Source organism: Manacus vitellinus, unplaced genomic scaffold (assembly GCF_001715985.3).
Source record: "Manacus vitellinus isolate BGI_N305 unplaced genomic scaffold, ASM171598v3 scaffold_4_pilon, whole genome shotgun sequence".
Taxonomy (NCBI): Eukaryota; Metazoa; Chordata; class Aves; order Passeriformes; family Pipridae; genus Manacus; species Manacus vitellinus.
Genome location: NW_021940604.1, coordinates 31,106,336 through 31,123,563, shown reverse-complemented (window position 1 = coordinate 31,123,563; position 17,228 = coordinate 31,106,336). Strand labels below are relative to the sequence as shown.

The following is a 17,228-nucleotide window of genomic DNA, read 5'->3' as shown; positions in this document are numbered from 1 at the left end:
TGAAAGGAGGAACATATTCCCATGTCCTCTGAGCCAACTATTCTTTATAGGGTGTTCAAAGAGCCACCATCCAATTTATATACGCTTTCGTACTTCCCTCAAAATTACAAAAGCATCCCAGTTTCAGGAGTTGCTCGGCTGCAGTGAGAACATGTTCAAAGAACCTGTCTGTTCAGCAACATGGACACCAACACCGGCAATACAAACGTTGAAGAGGCATGTGGGCTTACGCAAAAATTTCAGTCAGCATAAAGAAAAGCAAGACTAGGACACAAGGATCCTAAATTAATCCAGTTCCTGTCTTCCCACTGACTTCCCTTACCATTGGAAAGACTTTGGTTTGGATTTTAGTCAAGTCTGGTTTACAGTGTCCAACTTCGTCTGTCATAAAAAAACTCTGACCCTGCTGGAATGTTACTCATTACGCAGCCCTGCAAAAATTATTAGCTACATTACAAGGCATTTCCCTTTGGGGACCAGAAAGGGTGAAGAAAGGGGATGGAGAGTGACAGCTTGTGGTTTCAAATGCAGAAGCAAAAAAATAAATAAGCAAGAGGAATACAGGATACAATGTGTTTACATCTGTCAAAACAAGTTTCCTGGAGACATAGAGGGTTCATGCTGCTGAGCTGTCACTTCTGCTTGAAACTGCTGCCTCATGCTATCAGGAGGTCAGTCACTGACCTACTTTCTGATAGGACTGAATTAATTTGCTACTTCTGTACACAAACCCTTTTTATTTTTTTAAAGGAATACTTAAAAAAAACCAGAAAAAGCTGCCTTTTATCCAATTGGTACTGTGCAAGGCTACTACATACCCTGGCACAGGGCCCACTGTGCTTGGGCTGCCTATTCTTTTGGAAAAACCTGTACAGAATATTTTTAATGAGTTGACGCTGCAAGTGATATCTTTCCTTTTTGAACTTCTGCACTACACTAATATCCACAATTTAACCCACTATGCACAATAACGGAGGCTAGCACTCAAATAGACTGTGCTTTCTCTAGGTTGCTCCTGAAATAGATGCCTACCACCACAGGATTAGCTCCCTAAACAGACAGATGCATGGCACAATATACTTACAGGATTAAAACATGAAGTTATTAATAGAAAACAACATGAGTAGGTGAAACTTATGAACTAAACACCTATTGATCCAGTTGTTCCCTGCACAGAGCCGGCTAACAGTGCTCGCCAGGAGATGTTGGTATGATAGGAGCCCTTAAAAGCATTCTTCTCAAACAGTGAAGTGGCAGAAGTAGTAACAAAAGAGATGCCACCTACTTCCTCTCTTTGCTTAAAGGCTACCTACCTGCACATAGCTCTAATGTCACTGCAAAAATCCTTTCATTAAAATAAAGCCATTGGCTGAGGGTTTCACAGATCTTTCAAACACCTGGACCACCAAAGCATCAGAAATCAGCTCTTGGAAGCTTCATTGCTAGGGTGGACTTGTCTTTCCAGGTCTCTCGTGGGTAGCAGCATTGGTGTTTGGAAACAGAAAAGCAAGGTACCAGTGAAAGCAGCGCCATTCCACATTAAGGTTCTGGACTAACATTTGGAAGATGAGACCTCTTCAGCACCTTGGTCTCATACAGTCACCTTACTCTCCATCTGCTAAGCAAAGATAAGGATCTTTAGTACTTGCTTCGTACCAAAACTGACTTGAGCTCTGATTCACCAATGATGATGTGGGGATGACGGAAGACTTCCTGAGGTGCACGTTGGTGGAAAACTTCTGTCTTCTTCAAGCTGACTTCCAGCCCCAAAAGCTCAGCAGTCTCTGCAAAGCAGGATGTTAAACGCTGCAGAGCTGCTTCTGTGTGGGCAAGATCGTGCTCTATGGCAAACTTGCCACTGGCTGCCGCAAGAAAGGAGCTCCAAAGAGGAGATACAGGGACTCCCTGAAACAACATCTCAGCTTTGGCCATATTGATCATCATCATTGGTCTACTTTGTTCTCCAATCGGGAGACATGGAGACACACTATTCATAACTCTGCTGCTTCTTTTGAGAACACACGCAGAACCATTCTTGAGGAGAAAAGACAACGCAGAAAGAACTGTGCCTTGCCAATACCGCCTAAGGAGACACTCCACTGTGCCTTTTGCAACCGGTCTTGTCTATCTCCCACTGGCCTTTTTAGCCATCAGCGTGCTTGCAGCAAGCGTGGATAGAATCCTTCTCAAATCTTCGTTCGCGAAGCCTAGCCATGATGATGATGAGTACCAAAACACTGTGGGAGAGACTCGCACTTTCCTTTGCCTTTCCCCAGGGTCCAATCTAATAATAGTGGAGGTAGTACTAACTACTGTAATAAAAGGCGACTATCGGTATCACAACAGATTTATGATCACTCAAGTTCCTGGACTTGATTAGGCTCGTGTTGCCAAAGATAACTATGCCAAACCTAGCACTTGCAACTGCAAGTGCATTTTTGTCAACCCTTTTAGCTTTAATCTGTGCATATTTACAAGCTCTGAATCTGAAGTTCAAATACATCCAATAATTCACTCAAACCCACCAGGATTTGAAAACATTAAGGAAGTGTCAAGATGTCATTGAGCTTGTTCTGCAGAAAAGAGTGCTTTATAGTTTCAGAAAGAAATAGAAAAGGGAGCTATTTAACGAGATGGTGGCATATTGAAACATGGAGAGATAAGTAATTAATAGCTACCTTCTCTAAGTGAAAACTTTTCTGAGTGAAAAATCAGTTTATATGAAAAACTACAAGTCAATTGCTGCCATTTTTGGATGGATAAGAACTGTCATGCACGTTAGCATCTCCATTACCATGAAGGATTTTACTCCTTTAAGCAACTCACAAAGACTTTCACATAAAGCAGCATGTGGGAAGCAAGGAACTAACAGAAGGAGACACCAAAGAAATGTTGACATTCGTAACTAGAATTTTAATGAAAAATGTTATCAGGAGTACATGAAAACAGGAGAGAACTTCTGCCATGAGAAGCTGAAACTTTAGTCTCTTAGGATCAGGAGTAACTACACAGTTGTATAGGTGCTATCATTAATATATATAATATTGGCCAAATAACCTCTTTATGTAGGTAGCCCAAACCATTTCCCTATTTAAAAGGTCCAATATTCAACTAGTAGATCACCTAATTCAGAACCCTCTTAACCCTGACATGCAGATTTCTTTACCAAATTTCTATACAGCTTCAAGTGGCACCTTAAAGTAAACAAAACAGGAGAGAGGAAAACTAGTAATGCTCCAAGAAATAGAGAGTATAAACCCATTAATTAAGCATTTAATTCTTTTTATCCTTCATGTCTATCTTCACAGTCTCTCTCGGCAATCAACCAATTTTGGGATTCACTCCTGTCATGCCAGTCGTGGCAGTACTTCAGTTAAAAAGGCACTGTCAAACATAATGAAATTTTCCCTCAGCTTGTACCCACACTGGTGCTGTGTACAGCACACACACTGCCTGGCAAGGGAAGGTGGGGGGTGATAAGGCTTTATCTGCTCTAGTTCCCAAGAACTGCAGACCTGTCCTAGGTGGCAACAGCACAAGTGAATCACGCTAATGGCTGAGACTACATGCTATGGAAACCATCTCACACCCTCCCATACAACATACAAAAAGCACCCAGTGGTGTGTTTTCTGCCCAACTTAGTGGTGGACTTGGCAGTACTGGGTTAATAGTTGGACTTGATGATCTTAAAAGGTCTTTTCCAACCTAAATGAATCTATGATTCTAAGACTCTTTTCCAACCTGTCTCAGACTAAGGCATACTATAAACACAAAAAAGATTCCCATCATTTCACTATTACAGCTCAATCTCTCTTGAATCTGAGGACATCATTCCCTGTCCTTCATCCAAGGATACTGCACACAGAGCAAAAGGAAATGGTAGAGGGATTCCCCATTGGGAAGGACAAAATACACCTCTCTAATTGGCATCTCTGTTTCTAACAGTTTGTTTTCACACTGGTCCTACTGGAACTAGTGTTGGCAGAGATCAAACAGTAGGTCAGGGCTTATAAGGCTTTGAAATATGTAATGATAGTCACTGACAATGAGCAGCATGTTTGTATCTGCTGACTCAGGTGAGGAAGGCACTACTGATGTCCTGACTGCAAACTGCATTTAAAATGCAAGTTTGACTGCCTCATCTGAATTATCCCTGCTTTCTGTCCCTAGTAACCTCTGGCCTGGCAGTTGATATTCCCAAGCAGCTTGTGGCAGTAGCCATCCAAAGCCAGTGCCCAGGCTACTGGGTCCTGGCCATCACTGTGCTGTCACCCAGCATGCAGCGCAGCGGGGTCCCGATTTGCTCAGCCTCTGGGCATTGCTGCAGCACAAATGAGGATAATCCAAATGCCAAAGAAGGGCAGATATTCAGTCCTGCAACAACAGCATGCTTTACAGCAAATAACTCATGGCCCAGAGCTTGAAATAGAAATGTATGTGACAAAAACTTCACAACATGGAAACTGGTATTAAAAAACCAGCAAGCTGCACTGTTTGCCATCTTGTTTTCCAACCCTTGTGAAAAGTCCAACTAGCTCAAATACAAATTTGTAATATGGGTCTCTGAGTAACAGCTATTTTAAACCAATTTTGGCAGACGCTAAAAATTGTAACAAGGATGCCAGCTGTATGGCTTCTTGCTTCCTTCTCCTGGCTCCAGCTGGCCAGCAGTGGCGAGGAGACACCCAACTGCTCTGCTAGGGAAGCTCTAACACCTCCACCTTCCTTCAGCCCAAGTGTGCTGGGTTTCTATAGCAAGGAGAGCCTGCCTTTGCCACTCCAAGGACAGATGAAGAACACCACCAATAAAAACCAGAATCTTCAAAGTTTCAAAAGTTCCCTTTCCATAAAACCAGCCTTAGAAAGAGAATAACAGATAATGAGCTGCAAAACTGTTTTACAGGCACTCACTTGAGATGACCCACATAATTCATTCACTTTGCCACTTCACATTTCCTAAACTGCAGGAGTATAAAAGCTTTTACAACCATGTACAATCACGTCACTTTTCTCTGCTTTATGTGTAAAAGTGCCTGGCATATTTTTTCATTTGTCAGCAAAAATCGACATCTCCACACAAATACATGAACTGTGATATCCATTTACAAATGCATGAACAGCTAGCATTTGCTGATCCTGGTAACTTCTCTGCTCCTCTCTATCTTTTCCACCAGCCTCCTCTGAAACATCCGAGTGTGTTTCAGCTTTCCAAACCCCAGTCAATCCAGAACTGCAACTGGAGCACAACTTGCCACTTAGCAGAGTTTCTTTTTCCTGGATCCTCAGACTGCACAAAGCTCCCAACTCAGCTTCCTACATGGGAATGCACAACAGGAGGGTAAAATTAAGCCTCATGACCACACAGCACACGTTGCAATGCATTAAACTAAATATAACAAAATATAAATAAAAGTAAAGAAAGGTCCACAGGAAGTAAATCCCACTTTTTCAATGCACATTGCAGGAACATACATGTACACCAGAAACGATTAGTGTACCACATCTGTGTTGGATGGAGGGAGGGGGAGAGGTCAAGTCAGGAAATTTGGGAAGCAAAAGCAGAAGTATCTGACTAGGAAACAGTACTGAAGAAAGAGGGAATTTTTTTGCACAACTACAGCAATGTCTGTAGGGCCAGGGGGAAGGAAGCAGTGAGGGTGGGAAGAGATGCAGTTCAAACAGCATTTCTGGAAGAGCATGAGGTCAGTCAAAGGAGGTCATGTCATTCCAGCAGAAAACCCTGCTGGAATTATCCTACTGGGCAAGAATGATCACTCTCACAGAAAGAGTGCAACGCATGGGCTCGGTCCAACTAAGCAACCCAGGACTCTGGCTATGGAAAAACAAACCCCAGGAAGTAAGGCCGTTCACAACAAACTGGACACAGATAGACTGCAGCTGCTGAAACACATAACCGGAGTGACATAATATTAGAACATACTTTTATTCTTACTAAGACAACAACAAACCAAAGCCTGAAGCTGTATTTTGGGCATGCTAGCTTAAACTATCTTTAGACAGGAAAGTGTGTGCATACAGATGTTCCAGCAGGCACGGAGAGCAAAGAGTTGGAAAAAGCACTTGCTCACTTCTGAACCTTATAAAAATCATCTGTTGTAAATAAGGCTGGGAATAAATGCACCAGGCCATGATGAAACAAAATAAAAATACAAAAGCGGGCAAGAAGCCAGTAGTTGGTCAGGGACTGGTGAAGTACAATGGTTGCATACCTTCTCCAGTTTCGCTTATCCCAATACATGTTTCCAGGTGTTATCCCCTCCTGCAGTCTCCCTCTACGTTTTACTCCTCCTGCCAGCTCTTTCATCCAGCTTTCTAACTATCTCACTTTCACAGATGCTCTCTTGGAATCATGATTGAAGCTATAAATTCATGTCTACACATCTTCAATAAAAATAGTTTTTCTAAAAGCTGTTCTTCTTTCCTATCAATGGTGACACAAATGATACAGTCACTGACAATTCAGGGGTCTCGCTGCAGCGTTAATCACTTATGACAGAAAGCAATGCTCTGTCTCACAAGGAAAACAGCAACAATGGAACTTTTTTTATATTATATATATATATATTATTGGAATCACTTTTACTTATGAAGAACTGAAAAATACAAGAACTGGCCTCAAATCTCTTGCTCTATGGAACACCTATTATTTTTAAAGTAAAACATAATTATCACCTCACTCCAGAAAAAAACTCATAGGTTGATCAGTGCACTAATAGACCTAATTTACGGTGATCACTGCTCAGCCTGCAGTAGTAGAAAGAAGAGGGAGGCAACCCTATGAAGCACAGTTTAGACATCCCTTGACAAAACCCCTGTAAAAACAGGATATAGAAGACTAGGATGCTTCCATGTTAACTTAATGACTGAACTCTGGTTTTACCCAAGAAGACTCTAACGTGCTGTGGCAAAGTACTGAGTTAAACCTCAAGCACAGAAAGGCTGTTTGTCGCAGGAAGGACACCTTTGCTGCAGCCCACCGACCTGAGATCCAGACGCAGCAAGGACAGGGTCCCTGTATAGGTCATGTGCACGTCTAGATGCGTTCTTCCTTGTTGCCCTTGGATGTAAGGAAATTCTGCAGGCCACAGTCAAAGCAAGCTATGCTTTCAAGGTCTCTAAAGTGACCCAAGTGAACTAACAATACAAAAGAATCTGCTCATCTCACAACCTCCAAATCTTTCCTAATCCTCAGCCTATGCCAAAGCAGAAACCCCGAAGCTTGTGCTTTGGGCAAGATGTGGAAGTGACTGTTCCTGCAAGCAGGAACACGAAAGCTTGTACAAGAAAACTGCGATACGCCCGGGGGCACATCACCTTTGGGCTCAACTTAATTTGACTTTATTGCAAATAAATTAGTCATGGGCAAGCATTGGGTTAATATTGTCAGGGCAAATTCTAGGCATAAAGCCCTGGGAGAGAAAGCATAGCTTTGGGTTATGGAGATAGGCCACTGGCTTGCTGGTGGCAGGCTGATGGAGGCACCAGATTAAGAATCACAAAAATGCACCAACAGGAGCAAAAAGAGAAAGCAAAGATACTGATTAAAAAAAACCAAGAAAGTGCCAAAGCAGGGAAGCTTGGCACACAGGGACAGTGCCTGAGGAAGAAGTTCTACATGGCATTTTTAAAACCAGGGCAGGGAAGCAGGAATGGAGTTCAGCTCCGGACTTGGAGGGGACCACCCTGGCAAGTGCCTCTGCCTCCAAGAGAGATTTCCTAAGCTCCTCGCTTCCATGTGTGACCAGCACAAGGCTCTGCTTGCAACAGGCATGCTGTGCCACTGCTACTGCAGCATGATAGCAACTTCCCAACATGTAAGGGGATGCCGGTAATTCTAGTGCTGCCATAGTTTTTGTCAAGGTTTTTATATTTAACAAAGCCACTATTGTTTTTTATTGAAGTTCACACATGCACACAGTGCTTAGAGAGAGTGTGTGTGTGGGGGGAAAGAGAAGTTGAATTGAAAGTTCAGCTTCTTTCAACTTAATTTGTTAAGAGGTTCATCGTTTTTTGACAGAATAATCTTTCCATGGTGAGTTATTTTCACCGGAAAAAAAGAGGAGACCAACAAATTGCTGGATATAATTTGTGCCTTAAATAATAAAGCAATTAATGGCATTTTAGCAAGAACACATTCTTCTCTCCAGAAATAAAATCCCTATTTCATTTCACCTAAATTGCTTGGTCAGCTTCAAATAAGCGCAATATAAATCTCCTTCCCATACTGCTGCTGTTATCTATGATAAAGGGAAGAGACAGAAGGTAATCCTGTGTTCTGTATTCACTGACACATTATTTTCATGCTACACTACACTGTAATTTATTTCTAATGGGATAAACCTCTTGTAGTCGTCCTGCATTGTTCAGCCACACACACATCCCCAATTTACAGTACCAAGATTGCAAGACCTGGCAGGTGAAATATCCAGGGACCCCGCGTGGTGGAATTAGGATGTCTGCTGCACATTTCAGCAAAGCTACAGTGGTGAAAATAAACAGAGCGACTGTATAATTAAGGTATGCTTTTATTCTTTCCCACCCACTACCTCCTGGAAGCAAGGCAGTCAAAGAGTATGGCACTTTTCAGTACATCTTGTAATTTCCAACTAAACTTTTAATTTTTTATCTAATCGGTTTGAGATGCAAATCGATGCAAATAGACATGCAGAGTTGTGAGAGATTAAAGAGCATGGGAGACGGCAGAAAATGAGAAGTCCTTATGGTCTCAGTCGCAGCAGAGATATCGTTTCATACAAATGAAAATATCTTTAAAGCTCTTTCTGCTGTCCTCATCGAGAGGAATACAAGAAATAAGTAAACCAATGTATGAAAATCAAACCGGGGCTCTGAAAAGCTACATGTACTATTTTTGTTTACAACATTTTCATAGCATTTTGCAGAAGAATATAAAACCTGTGACTTGAGGCTTATAAAAATTTTCTTCAAATTAAAAGTCTAGACTGACGATTCAGTTATTCCTGATGCAATCCTGAAATGGAGAGGTGCAAACAAAAGGCTACCTATGATGTTCCTGCAGAAACTAATGTAATTTAGAGAACATCCCCATTAACTTGTAAAAACTTTTATCTGCCCAAATGTGCAAGATCACCATAGATACTTAAGCTGCTGACAGTTAATAAACGGTATGATCAAGCACCACAACTTAAAGATACAAGAATCTCAGTTTTACCATGCCTTTCATACCTAGCTCTCTACTTCTGCTGATTGCTACACTCACCTAGAGAATGCACCTTACAAAGTAAAATACTGTCTAATTAGCTGTCTAGTACTTATCTGGTGATTTCTATGGCCCCATCACTCCAGCAGCTTAGACCATGATTAATCTCTTCTGAATCAGATGGAAGGCAGAAACCTGCAGCTGCGACAGTCATCTCTCCAGATCTCCTTTCCTGTTGATGCAAAGTGACAGTCCCTTCCAGGGCACATGCCACACCACCGCAGGTACCCATCTTCGAGGCGGTGAATGAACCCCTCTGCTGCCTAGGGAAGGGACTAAGAGCTCCACTATGGCCACCTGCACACAGACAAACTCCTTAGGGGCCTGGCGGCAGGAGAGCTGGGTCTGGTCTCCTGGCTCAAGGTCACACACAGCAGCATTTTCACAGCTTTGCCATCTCCAGCTGGACTGGGGTCCTCAGTGTGCTCCATGCCCCTGGGAAGGAAGGTAACATTAACAGCCAGCCTGCAGAGAAAGGGCAGGAAAAATACAATGCCAGACACCAGTAGCAGGGCTGCAGCTGCTTTATATCGCTTCTTACTGCAGATTAGGAATGCTAGCTCTGGTTTACCAACAATTCATGCTTCAAAAATTTGATAAAATACCCCAAGGGCCAATTTCCTGCTGAACTCCATCCCTGCTGCCATGATCAATTTGTATTACGACTTTGTTCTGGGGGATGTATCTGTGAGAGGCCCAAATGACTTGATCCAGGCCAGATAGGCAGGCAGTCCATTGCATGTCCACACTGGATCATGGGCAAAGGCAAGTGGCCCCAATGAGACTGGACACCAGTTTAATGGGGTTTCCAGTTGAGATCCTGCAAGCGAAGCTCCTTGCAGAAACCACTGAGCAGCCCTACCAGATGGTCCTGGGGCTCTGTGAAACACTGGCCAGGGAAGCCCTTGGGCAACCAGATTTGGCCCCTGGCATGCCCCAAGCTCTCATAACTGGCCTCTGCTGCATCCCAACCTACCTACAGAGTTTGGCGACATCTGTATTCTGATGTCTGCTGACGTCAAAATTTCAAATACAGCAGGTCCTGTGTTCATTTAGGTTCTTCTCATCTGAAACTCCCTCTCAAATGCAATCCAGATGAGCTCCTTGGCATGGATAGCCCATGCCGTGGCAGGCCTTGCTGTCTGCAGCCCCACTTAGCAGACTGTTTTCAAAAGGGAGTCTATCTTCTAGATAGACTGCCTTTCACTGTGGTTAGAAAGGGGATCCTTGATCATGCTCCCAAGCTCACACCCTGCTTTCTGAGCATCTCTGGAGAGGGAAGGAAGCATAACTCACACCACCAACTCGGGAAAGTACTGTGCCTTTACTAAGCTGCTTGTGATGTCTACTGGTTCTCAAAGGGAAAATGCATAGCTTAGCTCTTGCCTGCCAAATAGGTGACTTTGTCACTTGGTTGCAGATACAAAAGGATGGTATCACGTGAAGCATGCAGGTCTGTCTGCACCTACTGCCACGGCTCACCCTGCTGCTGCAGGGGAGCTCTGCTGCACCAAACAGGGCAGGCTGAAAGTAAACCTCAATACAGATGCTCAGTCCCAGGTTTGTAGTTACCAGGAGCCAAAGTTATCCTACAAGGCTACTGAGAAAGAAACAAAAGGGTTAAATCTGGCTTAGCTAGGAAGGTTGTGGTAAACAGTAACAAATGCCTTTGAGGGATGTGCAAGTAAAATTCTCACTGCGAACATGGCAAAAAGCTTTGGTTTGGGTGCTGGAACAGTCTCCCCAGGCCTGGTGCTGGGATCTTCTTGTCTCTACCTTTTAAAGCTAGGCTGGATGAGAAATAATAAGAGTCTGGCTGGGAATGTGTGAGCAGATCATCAAATCAGTAGTTTCTGCCTTAAATTTCTAACTCTCTGAAAAATCAGCTTATCATCCAATAGGCAGGTGACACTGCCACTAGGAATAAACATTTGATGGCTGTATGTACCCCAGTGTAGAAGTCAAAAGAGAAGCAGTAGAGTTGAGGTAACACTGGCCTAACAAGAGGGGTGCACACTACTTCAACCCTGACACACAAGATGCTAAGCTGCAGTGATAAAAGCAGGGAGAATGAATAGGGTAACTTTAATATGAAAACAGTAGAGGAACCAGAGTTATAAAGAACAAACAACTGAAATTCTATTTGTACTAGTGAAGGAAGGATTATAAATAACACGGGATGTTATTTTTGTCCCCATGTTACACAAACTGGTCTAAAACTCAGGTACCTAAACGTTTTTTTTACTGTAGTAACTGCCATCATCTAACACATCAACTGAAAAAACCCACTAAACTGTGTTGTCTAACACACAAGCACCCATGAAGCAGAAAGGTAAGAGCTACCCTTCACCTCTGAAGACAATCTGTAGCTACACTTACACCACCTTGGGCCACTTTTAAATATAGCTACAAGCAACTTTACTCCCAGTTCAGCGTGTGAAATACATGCTTTTTTTCTATTTCCACAGTAACTTGCATCACCTACTAGCCTCTGAGGACAGCTTGTGAAATCACAAAAAGTAGTGTACTGTCCACTGCTCCTAATTAAAATCTCACAGTCCTGAGGTCAGAGAGCTCTGGAGAGCTGGTGAGGTCGTGTGATTTCCTTGAGGCCAGACAGAAAAAGCACTCTAGACCAGAGATGACAGATTTCTTGGCTTGTCCATGCAATTCAGCTCTCTGCAGCCTGGGCCAGAAATGCCGTCACTGGGAAGCTCTGGTTCCTCTCAGTGACTTTAAATAGTCTGGATCTCTAAAGGAGAAAACCCCATGTAAGCACACACCCACTCCCCCAAGTGTACCAAGAGTAACTTTTTCCCCCAAAGCCTTCTTGCACCCACAAATGTTGCTCTGGGAGCCAATGTGGCTTCAATGTCTGTGCCAATCTTCAGCTGCTCTCTGCAGTTTTTCTGTATCATTGAGTGCCAGTAAGTGTTCACACTCCAAGTAATATCTGGTCTGACCATTTGCATGTTCCTCCAGCTGCTCAAGAGCCCATCTGCTCAGACAGGCTTGCTGGCTTCACTCTCAGCACACGACCCAATGTTTCCATCACTTACCCTGGAGAACTTGGGGGACACGCTGGTGACAAAGTGACAGATCTTTGCATTTCTGACAAATTCATTCCGTCTGTTACCTAGTATTTTCCCCAGGTATTTACCTCTGGAGGCATGAGGCATCTGTGCCTCTGGTGAGTTTCCAATACTCACATCCACATGTTAAAATGGAAATAACATCTGAGAGGAAGACTCCTAGTTTGGTCTTTACATTTGTATTTTCAATGACTAATTTTGTTTAAGTTGGTAAACGCAGCTGTTGCCTTGCCAGTTGGTGACATTTCCTTTTGGACTTCCCCTCTGGTTGGTGTGTCTCTGCCAAGACATGTAAATTGTCTCATTCCTTGTATTCCTCTGCCTTTTTATACAATGCTTCAGTTGGGATTTGCTAAAGGTCTCTCAAGATTTGTTCCCTTAAATAATTACTAGCCCTGCAATGCCAGACAGTCTTTACTTAAAAGTATTCTGAACTGTCACTTAAGCATCCCATGCTCAGGATGCTGGATCTAACTGATGTAACACTTCACTATATTATATCTAGTTGTACTTTTTCTTATGGCGACTTGGTCATGTTACCATCCTGTCAACAGCAACCTTACAGAGGTGATGGAATGCAGGTTGGTTTTACACCAGCGTTATCCATGATGAGCTGTTCACTCAGCTCTTTACTTACTTCAATGGTTCAAGCTTGTCAAGACTTCACAGTCATTATAAATACATACTTGAAAAGAGCAGATTAGTCTCCTGAAAAAGGTAATAAAAATATCCTCCCCAAGTGCACCAAACAGACAACCATACTAAACTGGCAGGTAATCTGCCTCAAGCCAGGGAGCAGGAGAGGCAATTCAAAATTCTGTTCGTTCCTTTATCTCCTGATCTGAAATGTCTGAACTGAAGCTGTAAGAGAAAAAAATTTGAATGTCTGTTGTTCTGGGTTTTTTTTTTAGTGACTGTACCACTGAAAGAAACAGAACTTCTCTTCAACTTTTGCAATTGCTTGCATCACCTTTCTAAAATACTTTAACTGGAATGCAATTTATCTATCAGTTGGATTATTAACTTTTTCATATTCTTGTATTTCTTGAAGAACTCAGCAACTCTTCACTCAATCATTTTTCAGTAATGGTCTCTACCTGCAGCTACTCCAAATTTTGGCTTTAGTGAGTTTTTCACATCTGCCTTCGCGCTGTGAGACAGCATCTCCACTTTAGCATTTTCAGTTCCTTTGACAAAGTCATAGTGCTCATTGTCCTTCTCCTGCCACTAAACAGCTTTCACTTGCTAACCTCAGACAGGCCTACTCGGTAGTGGCACCTTGCCTTTTGAGCAAAGGGGATAGCTTTTTCAGGAACTAGATCAGCTTCTTGGGAAGGTTATCTTCCTTTTTTTCTCTTAGGTGCTCTACTCTTATTTGGAAACTGACTTTCCTGCTGCTTTTGCTGGATGTATTCAAATGTCCGGTGCTTGCTTTGATATTTCCGTCCTTGGAAAGCCCACTACTTGGGACTGCTCGGCTGAAAACCAGTTACATTTTTAGCAACATATGACATGCTGACTTGCTAGCAAAACCAATTTACTAATTCTTATTACTAATTCTCCTGCACATTTTTTTCTTTTTTTGTATTGTCACGCAAAAATAACAATCACTTCTACTGCACACGAAGTCTGCTGAACATAAGCACTGTGCTTGCCTCCGATACACTCAGATCACAACAATTCCACCAGCTGCTCTGGGGACACCTTTACCCTATGCCCATGCATCACCAAGAGCCTAGAGAGCAGGTAGGGCTCTGCCAGGTCCCACATTATTGCTTTGGAGATAGAAGATGATGTTTGGCCATTGATTCCTCTGTTATGAAACCTGAAACCTGTCCCTAACCCTGAGAAAGAAGTCTCCCTGTTAGTAAGCAGATGTCAGGTTGAGGAATTTGGTCTAAATCTGCTGACAGCTCTTATCTCATCGCAGTAGTTGTCTGTTGGTAATACTGTGTAATTGTCATTTCATGTACTGTGTTTGAAATCTAGTTCAGAGCAATCGACCACTAATTGGTTCCCAGTCTACAAGCTATTTTTCTGCCTTGGAAGTCATAATTAATGCTACTCCCTCCGAGTTATCATCATCTTGCTTCATGAATATATTATAGCTTTGTTTTCATTCTTAAGATTGCTCTTCATCAATTCCTGGTCACAGACAGTTTGCTTACTCAAAGGATTTTACTTGCTGTATTCCTCTATCTCTTTCACCTGTGTCTCTTTTGTTGTTGCAACCTTTCTTACAGTGTTCCAGAAACCTACTTTCTGTGGCTGTTTTTTTTTCCAAACCTTTCCCTGAAGAAGTCCTCAGAGGCTTGCCTGACTCACGGTTTTCACCAAAGCAGGTCCTATCATTTCACCCATGACAGAATCTGCTACTTACCTGGCAAATACTTTGCTGGAACAGCTACTTTGCCATCTTCCTCTCATTTGCCTCTTTTTCAAGGACAGATTTTTGCCCCTGCAGCTGAACCCCCAACAACAGGGTGTTGTATTACTGTTTTTCATCACGACCATGACTTTTGACCAGTTTGGTTTGGGTCATGAGACTCTACAACCTCACCCTCAGTGAGGTCAACTGGAGCCTTGTTTTGGTCGCTGGGCTCAGGTGGTACCCACATAGTGCCAGCTGCTAAAGGATAGCAGCCGTTTTCCTGTCACTTACATTCTACTTGATAAGGATGCTGCAAGATGAAAAGATTGCAGAGTACTCACATTTTACAGTAACAGCAGCCATTTCAATACCTGGCTTAAAAAAGAAACCACATCTTACATCTCAGAAACAGCTGTGTTCTGTCTCCAGAGCTGCTGTAAATTTTTCATACCTTCTTCTGCATGACATTTTGCACTGCATCCCTCCCTTGTCTCCAGTACGCTAATATGTTAGAAATTATCACCACCCAAATTTTATGCAGGTTCATGTTAGGACTCCCTAAATACAGTGAACCATAGAAACTTAACACTTACCAGAGCTGGGAGAAAAAAATTCAGACAATTTTTTTTTTGGCTACTGAACTAGCTCATATTCTTCTATACTTACGGTGCTATTTGTGTCAGCAGATGGAGAGTGAAAAGGAAGGTCCCTTTTGCCAACAATTTATACTACCTCACATGAGAGATGTTATCTACATTTGGGCCCCACGTGAGAAAGTAATTTTGGACCTGACAATGGGTAAGAGCAGACTTTGCACTTGGATGGCCAAGCCACGGGCCTGAAATACTAACATTCAAAAGTCATATTCAAGGGAGAGCCAAAATGGGCCAGCAATGTTGAAAAGAAAAGTTGTACAACACCGCAAAAGCCCAGTGTTTCACAAAGTTCCACAGAAGGAAAGGAAATTTAACCCAGAGGACCAGTACCTGGGACTTGCTAACTTTTCCCCAGAGCAAAACTGTAGGGGGTAACTATAAACCAAACAGGAGATGAAAAATTTAGACCAAATCAGGATGTTATGGGCTGCTCTGAAAAACTGTAGGATAGACAATGGACTAGGTGAGTGCACTATCTGCACTCGGGGTGTCACCCTTGGCACCAGTCAGGTTAGTGAATAGAGTGGGAGATGGGGTAGGGAGAGGGAAGAAATAAAAACAACAGTTCAGGGTTAAAAGAGGAGTCCCCTGGTCAAAAAATGAGAAAAGAAAAGCTATTATCCAAGATATTCGGAAATGGGTGTCAGTCTTTTAATCAGGAGAGAAGACAGAAATAGGGAAGACAAAGAAGCCACATTTAGAACACAAAAAACAGATGGCTTAATGATATTTAAAGATAACAAGCTCTCAGGTAGTATAAATACAGGCTGAGCAAGTGTAAGCCATTCACAGTTTGCTTTAAGAAAGACAAACCATCCCCATTTTACCTCTTCATGTTAACACACTGTAATAAACAGCTACAGAAAGACTAAAGCAAACAAGAGACATGGGCTGTGTTAAAAACTTTCTTGCAGAGCAACTACTTCGTGCCTCAGCTTATACACACGTAAAAGCTGTGTATACTGCAATAAGTGTCTGTAAGATGGGTTTAATCAAAATTTCTTGCTTAAAGCTTACTGTTTAGTGTATATCTTTGAGAAAAGTTAAGTAATTTTGCCATTTACAGTTATCTGGTACATCATTTCTCCCTAGAAATATGCTTTTTTTCTAAAGTACCAAGAGCATAAAAATGCCCTGTGTTTCTGAAACGGAGAGACTTGAATCCACTTGTTCAAATCTAGACTTTAAAAAGCAGCAAGTGCAGACATGGAAAGGCAAGGACTGAAGCATCAGGAAGCCAACTGAAGCATCAGCTCAAACAGAGCCCCAACGCCTATTCCCAAAAGCAAGAACTTTGAGATATGTGGGAAGCCCAGAGAGCACACAGGGCCACCTCCTTTTTAGTTAAACTCCTGCTCTTCTCTAACTCTCTTGCCTTCTATTTTAGCACCTGTTGAGCAGACAGAAGATGAAATACTTGGGGGAAGACTTCCTTGTCGAAGATTTTTATTTTGTTCTTCATTAGCAGGTAGGCGACAGTCATAGGTATCAACGTGGGTGAGCACGTGGGGGTTTTGTGGACGACAGAGCGTACAGGTTTATTCCCAGGAGACTCATCTCACTTATTTGACACCCACGTTCACACTTGCAATCACAACTGCACCAGCTACAGTTGTATTGGAGCCTCTGCTCTCAGTAGACTCAAACTCAGGATCCTTTATAGTAATGGAGAGCTTTTCCAACAACTTTACCACTAATATCATCAGCCAGAACAGTACTTTTTATCATGTGTTTTAAAATATATATTAGTCTGATGTATTAGCCTGAGCACTTATTCCTGATCAACTTCATATAACAACAGCACTAAAGAAGACCAGTGATATAGGAGCTTTTGATGTTCCAACTTGCT

The 17,228-nt window shown here is 42.5% G+C and overlaps 1 protein-coding gene across 3 annotated transcripts in view; it reads right to left on the bottom strand.

The window, feature by feature from the left end:
• Positions 1 to 17,228, bottom strand: part of BACH2 (BTB domain and CNC homolog 2) — a 145,543-nt gene that overhangs the window by 107,782 nt on the left and 20,533 nt on the right. The window lies entirely within an intron of this gene.